This window comes from Narcine bancroftii, chromosome 6, assembly GCF_036971445.1.
Source record: "Narcine bancroftii isolate sNarBan1 chromosome 6, sNarBan1.hap1, whole genome shotgun sequence".
Taxonomy (NCBI): Eukaryota; Metazoa; Chordata; class Chondrichthyes; order Torpediniformes; family Narcinidae; genus Narcine; species Narcine bancroftii.
Genome location: NC_091474.1, coordinates 127674218 through 127695924, shown reverse-complemented (window position 1 = coordinate 127695924; position 21707 = coordinate 127674218).

Genomic DNA, 21707 nt, shown 5'->3' with positions numbered 1-21707 from the left:
GGGCTCAGGGCTGAAACATCACCAATATATCTTTATCTCCTATGGACGCTGCAAGACCGGCTGAGTTCCTCCAGCATTTCGGTGTGTTTTTACTATGGTCAGTAGCCTTTCATGTTTCGCTATTGATGCTAGATCCATTTTGTGCCTTCGTGCCCTCTAGTGGTAGTTTGTCTGACTTAGTTTCACAGACTTGCAAATTGATGCATGCTTATCACAAATTTAGAGAATATTTTGATAAACAGCAGTAGAAAGACTCACCAGATTTTAGAAAATAAGACTAAGGTATCCTACATATGCTGTTTCTTGTTGACTTTTAAATTTAAACAAAATCTTCTGTCCCTTTGATCCACCATTTCTAACTGATTAACTATGTACAGATTTGCTCAATAAACTGTTCTTTGATTTTCTTCCAATTCTTGTGAAGAACTCCCTTCCAATACTGGGATATTGTAAATGCAGAACTCTAAATTACTGTCGTGTTCACTATGCCTTGTTTGTTTCATAGGTGAGATTTGTTGTTTTAAGACTTCATTTGGCAACTAGGGGTTGTCTTTCGGTACAGAAATAGTTTTATTTTTCAGCCCCATCTTTCCCTTCTTTCAACAAATCTGATTTAATTTCATTCTGCCAACCATTTTCAGATTAAATTGATGAGTAAATTAAATTAGGTTCAAGTCAGATGACTTTCCTGCTCATTGAATTCATATAAAGCTACAGGTGCACAGAACTACCTACTCTCTCATAACCCAGTCAATTATATGTTTTTATTGTGTGCTAACCCTACTCCTAATTGCAGATTCTAGAGCTATAACACCTTCAGTGTAGAGAGATAAACCTGAAATACATCACATATTCACCACCTTAATTATGGAGTCTTTTCAATATTTCTTTCAGAGATTTCTTTCCACATTTAGAGAATACAGCATGTGAAGGTAATTTAACAGATCTGCATATTCATGCAAATGTCCTCTGCATGCATAAGAGGACATTGCAGCCTGAATTCCAATCTGCCATTGCACCAAAATCACTAATATACAGTAAAACCCTTGGTATCCAGCACCTAGGAGGATTGGTTGATGCCAGACAAGTGTATTTTCTGGTTGTTTGAGATTTACAACGCCTAACTCATACACCTGCATCAAGAATAAACAATTTAAATGACAAAAGAAAATATACTATTCTATATTTACAGTAAACAAACTTCATTTGCACGAATATATAAATTTTTTTTTTAAACTTTATTTAAGATTTTTATAACATGAATAAAATAGAAAGTTACAGTAAAAAGATTAAACATAAGGTAATAAAAATGACAATACTACATCGGCAGACTAAATAAACTAAACCCCCCCCCCCCCAAATTAGTACACAACATTAATGACCTAGCTTAAAGTTAGTCCAACCCCCCCAAAATAAAGAGTGAAAGAGTGAAGAGTTAATAAAATGAACAATAATTATATATAAAAAAAAACCCTTACACAAAAAAAGATAAAACATAACAAATAAAGATACTAACATCAAAAAAAAGAAAAAAAATTATCAATACTAAAATATCAAACTTAAAAACATATTTAAAGCAAACTTAAATGCATACATTTAGCAACCTATAAAAAGATATCCTATCCTGAATTGAAAAAGATATCCTTTCCATGGTCAAACAGAACTTCATCTCCAAATGCCACCTATCTAAAGTTAATATATTTCTATCTTTCCAAATAAGAGCTATACATTTCTTGGCCACAGCTAAAGCTAAATAGATAAAAGAAATCTGATAATCTTGTAGGCCCAAATCAATTAATGATTGCATATTCCCTAATAAAAATATACCAGGATCTAATACAAGACAAATATTATATAAACTATTAAATATAGATTGAATACCCTTCCAAAACTGTTGCAATCGATCACAAAACCAAACAGTATGCAAAAAAAGTATTAGCCGTCTGGTCACAACGAAAACAGCAATCTAAGACCAAACTTTTTTAGTTTCTCCGGTGTTAAATATAACTGATGTATAAAATTGTAATTGATCATCGCTAATCTAGCATTAACCAATTTCCTAATACTATTCTGACAAATTTCCATCCAAGCTTCTTCAGCTATTATAAAACCTAAATCTTTTTCCCATTTCAACTTATCCTTATCCCAATCTTTTTTACTATCAATCTCTTGTAAAATACAATACAAATCAAATATATATCCCTTTTGTGGTATTGAAAGTACATATTCCTCAAAATTAGAATCAGGCAATAAAATCATATGTCGACCACATATCTGTTTTACAAAAGATCTTAATTGATAATACACAAATACAGAATTTCCACTAACACCGAATTTTCTTTGTAATTCATCAAAAGAACAAAAACATCCCTCAGAAAAACTATCGGATAAATTTTTTATTCCCTTCCTTTCCCACTGTTTCAAAGTAATATTGGAGACTGTAAAAGGAACAAGTTGATTGTTATATAATGGCAATCGTCCAGACCATTTATTTTTGAGCCCCAATTTATTAAGTTTACTTGTCCATAGATTCAATAAATGCTTCAATATTGGTACATCATAAGTTCGTAATAAATTTTTATTCCATCGAAACAAAAACTCATGAGAAAATTTTTCTGAAATAACCGCCATTTCTATCTTTGCGAATATATAAATCTTAAAGCATTTTACTTTATTTTCAGTCTCAATCTTTGAAAGCATTTAACCATCGCTGCATCTACAGGTTTCTCCTCTCCACCAAGCTGCCCGAAAGATGAAAAATAACATTATAGATAATTAACCAGCACCATCCCCACCAAAGTTTACAGATAAAGACTTTGACAAGGATAAGAAGACACTTTAAGAGAGTCACCCCAACAGTGAGCGACATCAATTAGCTCTTCATTCTGGGTGACACCATTGCTGTTTCACACAACTTTATTTAAATGGCAGTTAAGAGGAAAGCATGACCAAGGGACTCCTCTAGCTGAATATTTGGTCCAATCTTCACCAAAGGTTTATCTGTTACTCAGAGAACATTCACTTTTATAATTTTAAACTTGTGTATTTTTTACCTATTATTTTATTATTTATGTAAAATTATAAAATGTATTTTACTCGATTTTTAATTTTTTTTCCAGTTGCTTGAATTCCGAATACTAGAGGTTTTAACATAGCTCATAAAGATACAATCGTCATAATTTTTATAGAAGCCAGTAATGTGCACAGAGCCTACCAATGACCTGATAAATAATTTCTTGTCACCTGTTTGCAAATAATTCAATGATTTTCATTCATCACTGATTCCTGCCAGCATTTACTCCATCTTCACTGGCAGAATCTGCAGAATTTTCCTAAATTCTGAAATTCTAGTTAGAGAGCATTTTTGCCTTGTTATCACTCTCTTTATTTTCAAGAACTTATTGACAAAGGATCCCAACCCAAAATGATTAATTTATCTCCATAGATGCTGCCTGACCAGATGAGAGCCTCCAACTTCTCTTTGTTTTTTTCATGATTCCAGCATCTGTAGTTCTTGTGTTTCTGTAGTTTAAAAACACATAAAAATGCTAGAGGAACTCATCTGGCCTTTTTGGGATCCATAGGAGGCAAAGATATATTGCTGGTGTTTTGGGCCTGAGCCCTTCTTCAAGGAATAAACCAGAAGCAGGAAATCTCAGAAAGTCTCAGAATTCAGACGATGTTGATTGGAGGAGGAATTCACACCAATAAAAGGTGATAATTGGATATGATAAGGGATGAGGTAAGAATTTAAGGAAATGGAAGGGAGAGACAGAGCTAGGGGAAGGCAGCGGGTGAAGAGGTAAAGGGGGGAGGTTAACAAAAGCCAGAGTTGTTATTAATGCCATCCGAATGGAGGGTGCCCAGATGAGGTGTTGTTCCTCCAATTTGCAGGTGGTCTCAGTTGAGCAGTGCATGAGACCATGGACAGACATGTCAGCAAGGGAGAATTGAAATGGGTGACCACTGAGAGATCCACAGTATTGTGGTGGACAGATCCGAAGTGCTCAGTAAAGTGATCTCTCCGTTTGAAGAAGGACGACATTTCTGATGATTTGGCATGGTAGTCCTCATCCTGGGTGCAGATGTGATGGAGATGGATGGATTGAGAGAATGGAATGGAATCCTTACAGGGGACAGGGTGGGAAGAAGTCTAGTCAAGGTAGCTGTGGGAGTTGGTGGATTTGTAGAAAATGTCTGTCTCCCAAGATGGAGACAGAGAGATCGAGGAAAGGGAGAGTGTTGAGATGGACCAAGTGAATTTGTGGTCAAGGTGGAAGTTGGCAGCAAAGTGGATGAAGTTAATGAGCTCATCGTGAGGTAGTCCCAATGTAGTCATTGATGTAGTTGAGGGGCCTTGACTGTGTAGTCTTGCAGCATGGATTGCTCCTCATAGCCAACAAAAAGACAGGTATAGCTGGGGACCATGCAGATGCATATAGCTACATTTTTGACTTGGAGAAAGTTGAATGAGTCAGAGGAGAAATTATTGAGTGTAAAGCCAAGTTCTGCCAGCCAGAGAAGGGTGGTAGTGAAAGGGGACTGTTATTCAGAAACGAAGGACTTTGAGGCCTTCGGTATGGGGAATGGAGGTGTTAAATTTAAACATACATATAGCATGGTAACAGGGCATTTTGGCCCACGAGTCTGCGCTGCCCAATTTACACCCCATTAACGTACACCCCTGGTATGTTTTGAACGGTGGACGGAATCCGGAGTCCCCAAAGAAAACCCATGCAGACACGGGGAGAACGTACAAACTTTTTACAGACCGTGCGGGGCTTGAACCCCAGTCCAGTTCCCAATCACTGGTGCTATAAAGGCATTGAGCTAACTGCTGCGTCAACTGTGTATCCAATTCTATCACCTAATTTCCCTAATTTAACACCTTTGTGAATTCCAGTCATCCTGTAAAATAATTCAAGATCTCATAGTGGTGACAAATGGTTTATGATTCATAGTTAATGTACAGCAGGCTTACTTTGAATATTTTTAAACCTATTGGGACTTTAACACTAATCCAATGGAATAGTGGTGTTTAAACTGATGTCAGTTTTTAAATTACTGAATTAAAAATTAAGCAAATTCAAATCCCCGTATTGCTGGTGTGAGATTTTAATGTCTTCAGTAATCTTATAGAATTCCTAGTTTCTTTCTTATGCAATTATTCCTCTGTGCAAGAATATTTACATAAAGTCTGTTATCTTTGGCTTGGCTTCGCGGACAAAGATTTATGGAGGGGGTAAAAGTCCACGTCAGCTGCAGGCTCGTTTGTGGCTGACAAGTCCGATGCCGTACACGCTGACACGGTTGCAGCGGCTGCAGGGGAAAATTGGTTGGTTGGGGTTGGGTGTTGGGTTTTTCCTCCTTTGCCTTTTGTCAGTGAGGTGGTCTTCTTCAAAGAAGGTTGCTGCCCGCCAAACTGTGAGGCGCCAAGATGCACGGTTTGAGGCGATATCAGCCCACTGGCGGTGGTCAATGTAGCAGGCACCAAGAGATTTCTTTAGGCAGTCCTTGTACCTTTCCTTTGGTGCACCTCTGTCACGGTGGCCAGTGGAGAGCTCGCCATATAACACGATCTTGGGAAGGCGATGGTCCTCCATTCTGGAGACGTGACCCACCCAGCACAGCTGGATCTTCAGCAGCGTGGACTCGATGCTGTCGACCTCTGCCAACTCGAGTACTTCGACGTTAGGGATGAAAGCGCTCCAATGGATGTTGAGGATGGAGCGGAGACAACGCTGGTGGAAGCGTTCTAGGAGCCGTAGGTGATGCCGGTAGAGGACCCATGATTTGGAGCCGAACAGGAGTGTGGGTATGACAACGGCTCTGTATACACTTATCTTTGTGAAGTTTTTCAGTTGGTTGTTTTTCCAGACTCTTTTGTGTAGTCTTCCAAAGACGCTATTTGCCTTGGCGAGTCTGTTGCCAAAATGTTTGGCCTGGAAGTCAGCCTGAAGAAAACTGAGGTCCTCCATCAGCCAGCTCCCCACCATGACTACCAGCCCCCCCACATCTCCATCGGGCACACAAAACTCAAAACGGTCAACCAGTTTACCTATCTCGGCTGCACCATTTCATCAGAAAGTCTGTTATATGTATGTGACATTTGACATGAAATGTTTATATTAAGTGCATGACTGAGACATTCCGTGATGTATCCCTAGACAGAAGCAACTAGTGGACTATTTAAAAATGATTGGGTAAAGCAGCATCTCCTACAGAAAGAGGAAAAATCATTGCAGCATTAAGTTGCTATGACAGGAGGATCATTTCTCAACCTGTGATTTATGGACCACTTGTATCCATAGGTTTGTTATAGGTGATCTGTGGTGAAGTATTGAGGACAAACATTACTGAAATAATAAACAAGTAATGTGTAAAACAAGATTCCAAATTTGACGACAAGAAGAAGAAAATTTCTCAATGGGTTTTCCAACCAAAACAAAACTCACGTCGGTGATCTTGGAAGGGACTTGAGCTTGCCATCCCCTCCTTCCACTGGTGGTGCACAATAAGTAAAGGAAATAAGGTGGGGGGAGGGAGGGTGTCTGTTAGAGAAAATGATTGAGTACCACTGCACTATAGGTTTAACCTTTACCTGCCTTCTGAAATGTATTGACTGCCGATTAACCTCTGTTGACATCGAATATAAAAAATTATAGCGTAGTTCAGACCCTACAGCCCAGAATGTTGTGCTAAACTTTGTAAACATACTCCACAACAATATAATCCTTCCCTACCTTATACCCATAAATCTCCATTTTTATTACATCCATGAGCCTCTCTAAACTTCTTTTGAATGTCCCTGTTGTACCAGCCACCACTATCAGCATTGACAAGGTATTCCAGGGCTCCCACCTATCTCTGTCATCATCCTGAAACTTTTCTCCACTCACTTTAAACAGGTGTCCTCCACTATTTGCCTTTGTTTCCCCAGGATGAAGGTGAGGTGTTGGCTCTATACCCTATTTCTATCTCTCATAATCTTATTTACTTCTCATCTCTTGTTGTTCCATGGAGTTGTAGGGCACGTCAAAAGAACCAAAGACTTGTTGATCCAAACCAAGGCTTTTATTAACTAAAAGACTGGAGCATATCACAAGTAGGTCGACCAGTCCAGAATGACCTGGTCTGGCTAGGAGCAATCCTTTAAGACCTGCCAGTAGGTGTGGCTACACTCTCAGCCAATCTCAGTCATCCTACACTACCATCTGTACATATACACATTGGTGATAGAAGCTGTTTGTTATGAATTGTTTGGAATTAAATGATTGTCCTTGACTAAGGTTGAAAAGTATTATGGCCCTGCCAAAATAATGTTAATACTTTATCAAGTGTGTCAAGTACTAGATTCCTATTGACAAAAATGGCAGTGCTGTTGGCAGCGCTGGTACTGATGAGGAACCAGGAGAGTGGAGACGCAGTGTTGCTCTGAAGGGTTCTATTGCTCGGTCCTCATGCCGGTGGCTCTGTACAGGCTTCAAATGGCTTGTTAAGGGAGCCGATGATGTTTGTAAGTAAAATCCTGCAACCGTGGAGGCCTATGCCCAAGATGACGGAGCTTGTGCTCTGCAGCGACTGCAAGAGTTTCTCATGGGGCACCAGAAATGGGAAGAACATCCCCCACTGAGAAGAAACAGAGATGATCCTATAAGGTGATGACCACAGCAGCGTACCAGTGAGGGGCTCAGCAGCTGAGTGACCCACACAGGCAGTGGGCGACTTGCAGTCGGGAGGCCGCATGGACTGTGGGCTGCTGGAGACTGGCTCTTGGGAACCAGGTATCTGAACCAGGATTTGAGAGCAAGAAGTGCTCTCAAAGGTCCTCGGGTGCTGAAGGCTTGCTGATCGTGTCGGAGGTTTGGATCTTGGATCTGGAGTTCAGTTTCCACATGAATCCAACAGGAATATGTGTGGCTTACGGCAAGCAGAAGACAATTTTGTGTAATATTACATGTTCCGAATTACTCATCACATGCTCTCCAAAATGGGCTTTGGGGAGGGAATTCAGAATTGGATTAAACTGCTCCTCATGGACATCCATAGCTCAGTCCAAATCAATGGGTGGGAAACAGCTTCCCCATCAAGTCTGGAATGAGGCAGGGTGGCTCACTCTCTCTAATATTATTTGTGTGCTGCATAGAGCACTTGGCTAAATCCATCAGGAATGATGAGGGCTCAAGAGGAGTGGCGTTGCCAGGCAGTGGAGGCACTCAGTTCCCTATACATGGATGGTGTCGCCTTATTCTGTTCAGACTCACGGTCAGTCTGCAGATTGATCAGCATCTGCAGCCATTTTGAGTCTCATCACGAGCTAGAGTAATCCAGATGAAGAGCAAAGCAATGCTCTTCTGTAACTGGCCTGACCAGTCTACCATCCCCTTCAGTCAGATTTGACTACTTGAAGGTGTTACGAATCTGGTTTGGAGGGGCTGAAGCATGCAACAAGAATTGGTTGGAGCGGATCACAAAAATCTACCAGAAATTGCACTGTGGGCACGGCAATAACTGGGAAGAACCTAGTCATCAGGTGCAAGGTGCTCTCAGTACTGCTGTATGTGGTCCAGGTGTGACCCATCCCCCATTTCTAGATTGTTACCGAGCAGTTTTCTGGTTCAAATGGGCTTTTCAAATTGGAAAGGGTCCAAATGGTTGTGTGATGGATTATGTTATATTTTATATTGTATATAGATTTTTTTAAAAGGAGATAAATTGTGGCAAGTTTTTTAGTGTAGGTCACATACAAACACTTCAAAACAGATCTCATTTAAAATGCCAGAGCTCTGCTCAAGCCAGACAGTCCAGGCTCCGAGTGCCTTTGCAAAAACTTTGAAGAATGCCTATAAGGACTTTATAAGTAGGTGTTAATTGGACATGCTGTGGAGTAATGAATTATTGTTTTGGAAAGCAACAGATGAACAACTCAGAAGATTAGTTCCGGAGGCTCAGTCTGTCTGAGTGCAGAGTGCTGCTCTAAGAGGGTTATGTGGTTTTCTGTGTGTGTGTGTGTGTGTGTGTGTGTGTGTGTGTGTGTGTGTGTGTGTGTGTGTTGTGTGTGTGTGTGTGTGAGAATGAATTAATATTCAGTTCTATAGTTCAGTAGCAGCAGCTGGGACTGGAACAGGACAAGCTGGCGCTTGTGTAAAAACCCTATTTTGAAGACAGGTTGTGAGTTGTGTGATGCGCTGTGGGAGCAGCAAGCAGACACAAAACACAAAAGACTCTACTACAGGCTTTATTCTGCTAAAAGTCTGTACACCCCAATTTCAACTGTAGTGGCTCCCGGAGGGGCCAGCTCAGGCTTACATTCATGTCAGCTGATTGACAGCTGGCCAGGTGGAGTCAGCCCCCAGGTGGTCCTTCTGCAGGGTCAGAGATCGCCCCCTGCAGTAGGCTAATGGTCGTATCTGTCTGGCCAAAGCCCTTGTGGTTCATACAAGAGTAGATGGCTGGCTGTATAATGTTTCACTTGAAATAAGGAAAACGAAAAGGAATTCTGTAATGACCTGAAAGAAAGAGATTATCATCTGGAAAATCCTGATGGGGCAGGTTTCTTCAGCAAGACACCGAAGTGGCTGATCAGAATGAATCAGTTGTGGGTGTCCAACGAGCAACAAATCTCTCTCTGAAAACCGACAAGAACCTTCCTGGGTGGTAACCATTTACCTTTCAAGCATCAAAGCCTGGTGAAATTCATAAATGCTAAATTCTGTGCACAATATAAGAATTGCCTACAACCAATGAACTTTGAGGAATGAGAAGTGAGATTGTTCTGCAGATTAAAGAACTTTTCTGAACTTATACACACATTACATATATGTGCGCTTAGAATTAGGAGGTTGTTAGGTTAAGTTAAATAGTAATAAGTTAAAGTTTGATCCTGTTTTTAAGTTTAAAGAAAATTAAAAGTAACTTTTGTTTAAGTAACCATTAGTCTTGGTGAATTTCTATTGTTGCTGGGTTTTGGGGTCCTCTGGGCTCATAACAGTTGCAATGTACAAGCTGCCAATGGGGACAAGGCCATACCTAACATAGCCCTCATTCTGAAGACCATCTTCGTGTATGGCCACATCAGGTTGTGCATGAAATCATAGTATGAGGGCACCAAGTGCTACTATGTGCTGAGCTTATACCTGTCCCAGGTGTTGTGAAGGATGGGCCTGCTCCCATTGCCATGCAATATTCCAGTCAGCTAGACTTTGCCACATCACCAATCCTTTATGGAAAAGTTTTTCCAGATGAACACCTTTGACTACACGACCATCAAATAATGGTCAACACAGAATGTTCTGCAGAAACTGAGAGATGAGGACTCAACGAACAAAGTAGGGTGGTTCCTTGAGCAGACCATCTAAGTCATCTGGTGGAATGCTTCATCCACTAGTACTCATGAACAATCATGACAACTTGGCCTGGCTGGTAGTGAGATGAGCACTCCCCAGTGAAACCCTTCCTGTACAACCAAAATATCATGCACAATGCACGTTTTCCCCAAGATGACTAGTGGAGAGGAGATAGTCACCCACCGCTTTGCTGAAGGCAAATACACTAGAGAAAGATGCAAGGGTTCTTGTCACGGTTCATCCCCAGCAGCAGTATGACAGTGGACTCTGGTTTATAGGGTGTCTTGGGGACAAACACAGACTCAGATATCCAGAATTGCTGGAAAACCATCTACTTGGTGAAGATGCACTTTAGTCTGTCTGAAACCTATTGGTCTTTCAGCACACGGAGATGACTATGTGGGCATGCTGCTGACTGGCACATTCCAGGCTACAGTGGTATATGCTGAGGAACGCACTGAGGCTTTGTTCAGTCAATGTGAGTGTGCTGTGGGGAAGCACCGCAGTCTAGAATCCTTCCATTACCAGGCATTGAGAGGTTGAGACTGAAGGAAAGCCCCTCAAACAACAGAGGGAGGAGTAATGACAAATTGGCATGGTTGTGGTAATGGTGTAAATAGAAATTAATGTAGCAAAATACAGTGATGGAAATGTATGGATACAAAACTAGGAGTGGGAAGAGACTGAACAGGGTTCCCTTTGTAAATAAGTTATTGTGAATAAAATCTATTTTTGGTTTAAAAAAAAATTACATGACAATAAAGAAATCTTGATTCTTGTTACATTTAGAATAAAGGAGAGGATATTGTGCAAAGATTTAAGCTCCAGTACACAGAATACCTTTTGTTCTATGCCTTTACTCACTAGGCAGAGTGTTGTTTATAGACTGTGGTAAACCGGCCCAACATTTTTTTCAAAGTGGAAGTCATTAATATGCAGGATTGCAGCATGAAATTAAGATGAATTATGGCATTTATGAAATCATTCTGTGAGTCGGCAAAGCAAGCAAAACAAAGCAAAAATGGACAGCCTTTTAAAAGTATGAACATTTGTCTTAAAAAGATTGTACAGTCACTAAATATCGGTCTGTGATTGGAATATGGAAGTGCAGGAGATGGATCGGCTTTCAAAAACAAAAGTGAGTCTCAAAGATGAATTATTCAAATTAATTAAAAACAATATGAAAATAATTTTCATTAAAAATATATTCAAATTCTAATAACTAAGTGAAAACATTAAAATGAATTAGCTATAGATGGTTGTTAATTGATTTTGAATGGATAGCAACTTGTTAGGGGTGCTGGACAAAGTGGCGACTGCCTTAGGGTAAACAAAACTGAAAGAATTTCATGTATGTTACATTCTAAATGTAGTAAAACATGATAACAATGCAACCTTTACCTTAAATGTCAATGAAATGTGACTAGCTTGGTAAATGTAGGCTGCATTAACATGCTTAAGCCTTACTATAGTTACAATGGATATGAATCATAAAGAAGAGTTGTCATACATATTTCCAATACTTTTTATTTTACTAAGAAAATGTGTTGACTTATTTTATTGAATACTTACAAAACCCAATGGAAGACCTGAAATAAAAGTTTATTCTTACATTTACAAATGTGAAGTAGAGCATCCTGAATATTCAATGTTAAAATATTTGTGAGTGTTCATTCTCTTAAGTCTTTACTTGCCCTTAGCACAAACTAATGTTTGTACAAGTGTGCGTGTGTATACTTTGGAGAGATAGAAAGTTCCATGTCAGTCATTGAAGCCTCATTTGCTTAACTTGCATAAGAAGACCAAATAGGGGCTATGCCTTGGTTGGGAGTGAAGGTATTCATAGCCATCACTAAACTTTCCACTCAAGACCTTGCAGTGTATTCCTCTAAATATATTTACATCATCAACTAGGATTCCCATTTCCTTCACAAAATCGCAGTTGGAATCAAGGATTATGTATGTCTTTTTATTTTTATGAAATATACACTTTAAATAGTTTTATGTCAAAGCAGGACAAATGTTTTCCATATTGTTAAATTCAATATTTCAGAGCTTTGTGAATATATTTAATATAATCCAAATGTTTCATGGTTATTTTCTAATCTATATAAGGCTGGAACAAATAATGCACCTGAAAAAGAAATCTCATTGAGCTATCTAAATCTTAAAAGGGTCATAGATCTGCAATACAGTTAATATGTTAGATATTTTTCTTTAGTTTCTTCTAATGTAAGGAAAATGTGCATGATTTGCACATAAAATCTGTATTATATTAAAATTCTTAGATATAAGACAGACATCCAATCAGGCAAGCATGGAAGATGAGCACTAAATTGTCTTTCAGCATATTATTAGTAATAAAAATGCAAGTTTAATTAATGAAATTCTTATAATTGAAACACATTGATAATAAGATTGTATTAAGCCTCTTTCTTATTAGAATGGAACAAAGTTTTACTAAATCAAATAGAATGTTATAAGTGATATATGTGGATTGCATAAATGTAGATTAAAAGCTGCAAAACCATATAGGAGTGATAGCAAAATGCCTTCTACATGTGGAATGTGTCCAAGAGATGAGAGTTCTGATGTGTGAAATCTTGCTGTGCTATGGCAGCTGGAATTTTAAGTGATAACACAGAACTGGATGTGGCAACTATTCGTTAGCTATCTTCTGAAAAGTTTCAGTGCTTACAGCTCATTGTCTTGTCTTCAACTACATGATCATGTGGTGCCCTTAATTTGAAGTTACTGGGCTCAAAGGGACATAAAACCCTTGCTTTTGTGTTGAGTAAACATGGGGAAAGTGCAGAATACATGTATTATACAAAGAACAGTTAATTCTCTGGCAGTCAACAATTGACCAAGATTTTCAAAATTTTTGCATCCTTAATCATGGTGAGCCTGCAGCCAAGCTCAGCCCAGCCTGAGTTACAGTCAGCCTCATGAGATTAAAGTATAAGAACAAATTTGGAACTTACAGACATCAGAGTTTCACTTCAGTTCAACAATACTGAGAACTGAGGTGGACCTTTGAATTTCACAGAATCCAATATTGAGACCAAAGATAACTTGGACAACTCTGAATATAATTGTTTTTCTTTAACCAAACAAGTAATGTTTTTTTAAACTTTCCAATAACTGAGTTTTACATCCCACATGTACCTAATAGTATCAAAAAAAAATTAAACCTGAAATATTAGACCCAAAATGTCGACCGCCTTCTGTTTTCCTTGATGCTGCACAACCTGCTGAGTTTCTCCAGTGTTTCACATACTATCAAATATTAAATAACTGGCTGAAAGGTAAAGCACAGCTATCTTGTTCCATGATTGTTTTAAAAATCTTAATATATCTTGCAGCAAATAACAGCTGAAAAAAAATTGGTTACAGAGTTGTTTTGCTCTGTGGAGTTGAACAGAAAGTCTGCAGATGCTGGTGTTGAGTGCCATACTCAAATATGTTGAAACTCAGCAGGTATCCATAGGAAGCAAAGATTAACCAATGTTGAGGGACTGAGCCCAAGCCTAAAATGTTGGTTACGCTTTGCTTCCTATGGATGCTGAGTTTCTCCAGCACATTTGTGTAATGTTTTGCTCTGTCTTCTGTTATCAATAAAATTTAGTCAGATGGACTGTTATGTGCAAATTTGATATTTATGTGGTGCATAATTGAAGACCTGTTTTTATGTTATTTGAATATTCTTTAATAGTGCAATCATATTTTGATTCTGGCCTGAGATGACTTACTTAGTGTCCTAGTTTTTGAAACCTGAGAGGTTTAAACTTCCAAACCTGATACTTTTTTTTTGAATACTTCATAAAAATTTTAAAAACCACAATACATAAAAATAGAATGGATTATATAAAAAGAATACAAGTGGTATATATACCAATCCCCCCTTCCCCCCACACCCCTCCCACCCAACCCAAACCCCAAAGAAAGTAGAAAGAAAAAGGAGATTGAAACCATCACTAACATAACTAAATGCCATGGATCAGAGTAACACCACCACAATATGCCATAGGGAATTCAACATTTTAAATCTATATAATCTAAGTAAGGGCTCCATACCTTCCAAAAATTATTATATGTTATTTTTTCCAAGTAATCACTAGACATTTTCTGGAGACAGCCATTGCTAATCTTAAAAACGCAATTTGATACTTGGTTAACCTCAATTTCAAACTCAACATTTTAATGTTACCTAATAGGAATAATGTTGGTCCATCTATAACTGAATATTTAAAACATTCTCTAAAAATTCCTTAAGTCATGTCCAAAAGGATTTAACAATAGCACATAACCAGGTCGAATATTAAAAAAAAACCCTACTTTCTTACGATATCTAAAACATAAATCTGAAGAAGTTAAATTATATCTCTTTAGTTTTTGAGTTAAATACAACTAATGTATAAAATTATAATAAACTAATCTATACTTCACATTAACAATCTTAATCATACTATCTTTACATAAATTTCTTTAATCTTCTTAATCACTTAATATTCCCAAATCTTTTTCCCACTTTAATCTTGACTTATGTATATCCATTTTAGGCATCTTACTCTGTAATAACAAATAAATTTCAGATACAATTTTTTTTCCTTCCACCTTTCTTAAGCAAAATTTCAAATTTTGACTGTCTTGGCAACCTTAAAGTATGACCAAAATTATCCAATAAAGCTCTAACTTGATAATAACAAAAAAGTGCTTTGAGGAATTATATATTTTTGTTTCATTCTTTGAAAATAAATAACCAGCTTCATAACAATCTTGTACAGTTTTAATCCCTTTCAGATCCAATATTTTCTGAAATTGATTATTAAGAGTAAAAGAAAAAAGTTTATTCTGATATAAAGGTGTTTTAACTGAGATTTTCCCTTATGTATCTATTTCTTCATTTATCATATTTCATAACTCAATTAAATGTCCCAAAATAGATTATGAAAAGACAATAACTTAAAATTCCACTTATAAATAGTTTGCTCCATTTTTTTCTCACCAATTTTAATTAACTCAATATTAGCCAAATATCAACAAATTTTCCAACTCAAACATTCTATTAATAAACCTTACCTGTGCTGCTTTATAATAATTTTGAAAATATGGAAGCTGTAAACCTCCCAATTCATAATTCCAAGTTAATTTTTGTAAAGATACTCTAACCATTTTACATTTCCAGACAAATTTCCTAACTATAGAATTCAAATCTTTAAAAAAAAACTTTTGAGGAACTTTGCAAGGAATAGATTGAAAAAGATATTGTATTCTAGGAAAAAATATTCATCTTAATACAATTAACTCTACCTATTAATGCTATAGGTAAATCTTTCCATCTATTTAAGTTATTTTAAATTTTATGGAATAAAGGTAGATCATTTAACTTGTATAAATGATCTGGATTCTTATCAATTCTAATACCTAAATATTTAATTTGATCTGACCATTTAAATTGAACAACTTTTTACAGTTAGTATAATCAGCGTCAATCAACAGCATAATCTCACTTTTATCCCAATTAATTTTATAATCAGATATTTCTCCATACTGCTTCAATCTTTCATATAATAGTTTTAAAGAACTTTGGGGTTCTGTTAAATAAATCAAAACATTATCAGCAAATAAATTAATCTTAAATTCCTCAGAATAAACTTTAATACCCTTAACATTAACATCTTGTCTTATCAATTGAGTTAAAGGTTCAATAGCTAGTGCAAACAATGCCAAGGGCAAAGAGCATCCTTATCTAGTGATCTTTCTAATAAAAACAATGATGATATTTGGCCATTGTCACCACTTTGGCAGAAGGGTTTTTATATAAAGATTCAATCCAATTAATAAACATTGGTCCAAACTGTCACATTTGTGGCCCGAAATGTGAAGTTAATAAAACATCAAACATAAGTTTTATCAGGTAAACTTTTCTGAGTCTTTATTCTCCAGTTTTCCTTTGTTCTCCTGCTTGTGCTCTTATCTCTCTCTCATACCACGTGACTTCCGGTACATCTCATACATATTCATTATCATGACATCCCTCCTTTAATCAGAAATAAACTTTACCTTCACTTACCAATATCCCTCGGAAACCTACAAACATCGTAACTAATGGTAATACTATAACTCAACTACATAAAATTTACTTCCTACAGCACTCATACATGCACTTTATGATATAAGATTAAAATACTGTCCCAAAGTTCTTATTAAAACTATGGCACAAAGTCTTCGTATAGTTTGGGCGGTTTCCGGTTTCGTTTCGGCCTGCCTGCGATATTGTCGTCACTTCTCGGTTGTTCACTCTCAGCGTCGGAAATACTGCTCGCCACGGCTTCGGGTGTTTCTGGCGCTCTAGTCACTTCATCAGGAGTGCTGGTAACTGCCTCTGGAACATCATCAGGTCTCTCAGTTTCAGCATCTCGTATTGGCCTTTCAACCTCATCGCTCGATGTATCTCTGGACTGGTACCTTTTTACACCTGATACATTTCTCTTATACAGGACTCCAGTCGGAGACTTGACTGTCACCATACTGCCACTTCTGGATACGACAGTATAGGGTTGATGGTAATAAGGTGTGTCTAGCTTACCACCAGTTTCATGCCTCACTAGAACATTATCTCCTGGCATGATGTCTGAGTACTTGGCTCCACGTTTCGAATCTGTGTTCAGCTTTGCTGCACCTTTCTTTTCAGCATCGTGGTCCCTCATCTCCTGGTTGTCTCGGATTTCCTTTATTTCTGGCATTTTTGTGCGGATTTTTCTCCCAAAAAATGCTTCTGCAGGACTTTTTCCAGTGGTTGCATGAGGCGTTGCTCGATAGACAGCCACATAAGATAGCAATGCTTCTCGCCAATTTTGTCCTTCTGCGTGTGCAATCCTCAATCGTTTTTCAATGGACTGATTTTGTCTCTCTACTTCTCCGTTGGCTTGCGGCCATTTCGGAGTTACTTTATGATGGTGGATACCTGTGGTCCTCATGTATTCCGCAAATGTCCCTGAAATGAATTGTGGACCATTGTCAGAGTATAATGTAACAGGTAATCCATATCTTGCGAATATCTCTGCTAACGCTTGTATTGTTTTTTCAGTGGTTGTGGAAATCAACACCACGTACTCATAGTATCTGCTGTAGTAATCTATCACTACCATAATTGATTCACCCGTCGGTAAAGGTCCAAGAAAATCAACAGCTACGTTGATCCATGGTCCTGTCGGGAGTTGCGTACTCCGGATCGGTTCTGGCGGATTACTCCTACTTGTGATTTGACATCCGTGACAAGTTTTAACAAATTTCTCTGCGTCTTTATCACAACCTGGCCACCATACCTTGGTCCTGAGGTTTTGCTTGGTACCAACAATACCTAGGTGTCCTTCATGCGCTAAGGATACAATCTTCGGTCTCAATCTTTGCAGTATCACCAATCTGCAACCTCTTAATACACACTGTCCGATGCAACAAAGTTCGTCTCTAATGGGAATGTAAGCCTTGTGAGTACACTTGTCCCATTGTCCACTCTGTATGCATTCTCTTACTTCCATGAGTTCTGGATCACGTTCGGATTCTCTCTCGACTTCCTTCGTAGTCACAGCTTTCGGTGTTGACTGAATAGCTACGAAGCGTACAAAGCTCTCTGTTTCTGCTCCCAATTCTGACTTGGATTGTGGACCATCAACCTTCACCAATCTGGACAGCGGATCTGCAATGTTTGTTTTCCCTGCAATGTGGATTACTTTATATTTGTAGGGTTGTAGTCTGAGTACCCATCTCTCTATTCTGGCACATGGTTTGGATCTAGGTGCATAGATCACCTCTAATGGCTTATGATCTGTGATGAGTTCAAATTCAATGCCGTATAAATATGCATGGAACCTCTCACAGGCCCATACAAGTCCGAGTGCTTCTTTCTCTGTCTGAGAGTATCTTCTTTCCACATCTGATAATGATCTGCTGGCATAGGCAATGATTCTTGGTCCTCCATCATGCATCTGGACCAACACGGCTCCTAAACCAACCGGGCTGGCATCCGCTATGACTTTGGTTGATGCAGCCGGATCGTAATATCCAAGAGTTTTTGCATCTGTCAGGCTTTGCTTCAGCGCTGTGAACGCTTTCTTCTGCTCAGATCCAAAATGAAATTGTACACCTTTCCTGGTTAGTTTCCTTAGTGGTTCTGCCACTGTAGCGAAATTAGGAATGAACTTTGCACAAAAATTAACCAATCCCAGGAAACTCCTCACCTCTGTTGCGTTCTGAGGTGCACGTGCCTCTTCAATAGCTTTCACCTTGGCCTCTGCAAGGTTTAGTCCTTCCTGTGTAAGTCTGTGTCCCATGAAGTCCATTTCTGACACACCGAACTGGCACTTGTTTCCATTCACGGTAAGGCCTGCCTCCTGTAGTCTAGATAGTACACGCCTCAACCGTTTGTCATGCTCTTCCTTCGTTGGTGCATGGACTATGATGTTGTCAGAAATGTTGGCAACTCCAGGAATGCCTTGAATCACTCGATGGATTTCATACTGGTAGATCTCCGAAGCTGCATTAATTCCAAATGATCGTCTCTTGTAACGATACAATCCACAGTGAGTCACAAATGTTGTTACATCTCGGGAACCTGGATCCAGCTCTAATTGATGATAGCCCCATTTCAGATCAATTTTTGAGAATACCTTGCTGGTAGTTAGTTCTTGAAGTATTTCCTCCACTGTTGGTATAGGGTGTCGTTCTCTAATTATAGCTTCATTGGCCATTCTCATGTCAACACATAGTCTTATGTCACCTTTTGGTTTGGGCACAATCATTATGGGACTGACCCATTGTGTTGAATGTTCCACCAGTTCAATAATGTCTTGTTCGATCAATTCTTTAATTTTGGCTTCGACTTTCCCACGAAGTCCAAACGGAGTTCGGCGCATTGGTTGTGCCTTGGGTTTGACCGTTTCATCTACCGCTAGCTTCAATTGTCGACCTTTCAGCTTTCCTACTCCTTGGAAGACTGCGGGGAATTCTTGCTTCATATCCTCGTGTGACTGAATTGAATTGACACAAGCTCCAATATGAAGTATTGCCAGGTCTTGCGCTGTGCTTCTACTCAGCAATGGTTCTCCCCTCTCTTCTATGACCATAAACTCTGCTTCGGTGTACTTATCTCCAGCTTCAACAGTTGCAGTAAAACATCCAATGGTCTGTAATGGATTGGTTGCTGTGTATGGATACAGTTTCTTGGAACACTTCTTTAAGGTACAGATGATCTTTTTCCTTTTCAACTTCTCCCATAAATGTCGATCAATCACATTACTGTCACTACCTGAGTCTACAATGACCTGCACTGTCACTCCACCAATGATTACTGGGACCTTCTCATGATGTTCTTCATTCAATGTAAATTGGTAACAACTCTGTCCCTTCTGGGTATCATCATCGTCACCGTCTATCTGGCGAATGGTATCTTTCTTTCCAGGATACTTTCCTTTCCCCCAGGCTTTGCCTTTGGAAGTTGTACTCTTCCTCTTCTGTCTGCATTGGACTTGCTTTTGCACTTCTTTGCAAAGTGGTCCTTACCTCCACACTTTCTGCAAACTTTGCCTTTGGCCGGGAAATATGGGTCTTTTCCAAAGTGACCTCGATTTCCACATCGATAACACTCCACGTCCTGTGTCGACGTATATCTTGGCTGGTTATGGCGATGTGAGAGCCTCTTAATTTGCTGGCTTGAGTTGTCTTTCAGGGTCATGGTATGAAATTGCCCTTCAACAGCCTCTAATGCAGCAGCAATGGTTAAAGCATCGGTGAGTTCCAACTCACTCCCTCTTTCCAGTAGACGTCTTCTGAGTTTATCTGATCTACAGTGCTGTACGACTTGATCCAATAATTGGTTGTCCAAATCAGCTGGCATGTAATTGCATCCAACAGCTAGCTGGCGTAGTCTCGTCACTTACTGAGCAATTGTCTGGCCATCTTCTTGTCTCGTTCTTCGAAACAAATGGCGTTGAAATGTAGCATTCGGTGTCACTACATAGTGTGCAATTAATGCATCTACCGCTTTCCGGTACTCATCCTTTCTTCCAGTATTCAAAAGTGTCTTAAATGTTTCCCGAACTGCTGGTCCAGCAGTGAAAAGAAGTAACGCCCTTCTCTGTGCTTTTTGTTCAACCGTACTGGTATCTAGAAATAGGCCACGACTGTCGGCGTAGGATTCAAATTCTTCCAGCCATGCCTTCCACTTTACACTTACAGTGCTTGCATCACCCGTTAGGTCAAAATGAGCAATTCCACTATGTGTTAGAAAGTCACCGTTTGCACCAGCCATGAGGAAATATTCCAGCCCCAAAAGTACTGAGTCAAAGAGAAAATTCTTATCACCTTGAAGTTGTCTGTAATCCTCTGTAATCTTGTTTAGTCTTTAATTTTCTTCAAGCTTATCCCATCCTCGTCGCCAATGTCACATTTGTGGCCCGAAATGTGAAGTTAATAAAACATCAAACACAAGTTTTATCAGGTAAACTTCTCCGAGTCTTTATTCTCCAGTTTTCCTTTGTTCTCCTGCTTGTGCTCTTATCTCTCTCTCATACCACGTGACTTCCGGTACATCTCATACATATTCATTATCATGACACAAACCTAAACTTTTCCAATAATTTAGATAAAAAAAATTCCATTCTAACTTTGGCATCTAATGATAATACCTTCAGTAAGTTGGATTTCTTCTGAGAAGTAGGAATCAAACTAATTATTCTGCAGATAATATTGCAAAATTAATGATTTTTAATAAATCCAGCTTGGTCGAAATGTATTAAACCTAGAACCTTAGTTACAATTATAAAATCAACACTTAAACAGAGAAATAGGTCTATAAGATCCGGTTTTTAATGAATCTCTTGTGGCGCTCTGAGGAGCTGAAATAAATCACTGCCACCACACTGATGGTTGTTAATGACTGTTTTTATTCAAATTCAGTGCGCCCCTTTAAGGACAGCATGAGCTCAGTCACCTGGTGCATTGTGACATCATAAATCGCTGCCCAGGGTGCGCGCTGGAAGGGATGCTGGAGTCAAGAAGAAACCCCTGACGATGCCATCTCCTAATGGGTGCCCCGCCATGTGGTGATACAAGCGGGGCCAGTTCGGCATTAGGCTGTGCACTGTCACATAACCCCCCCAGAACCGGCTATGCATCCTGTCGCTTGGGCAGCCGGCCCCGCCATTTGGGCACGGCCGCCTGGACCGGTTGAGATAAGTCTAGGTGGGTGGCTTTCAAGTGGTCCACGGTAAACAATTTCTCCCTGCCCCCCACGTCCAAAGTAAAAGTTCTGCCTGACCGCTGGAGAACCTTGTATGGCCTCTCGTAAGGCCGCGGCAG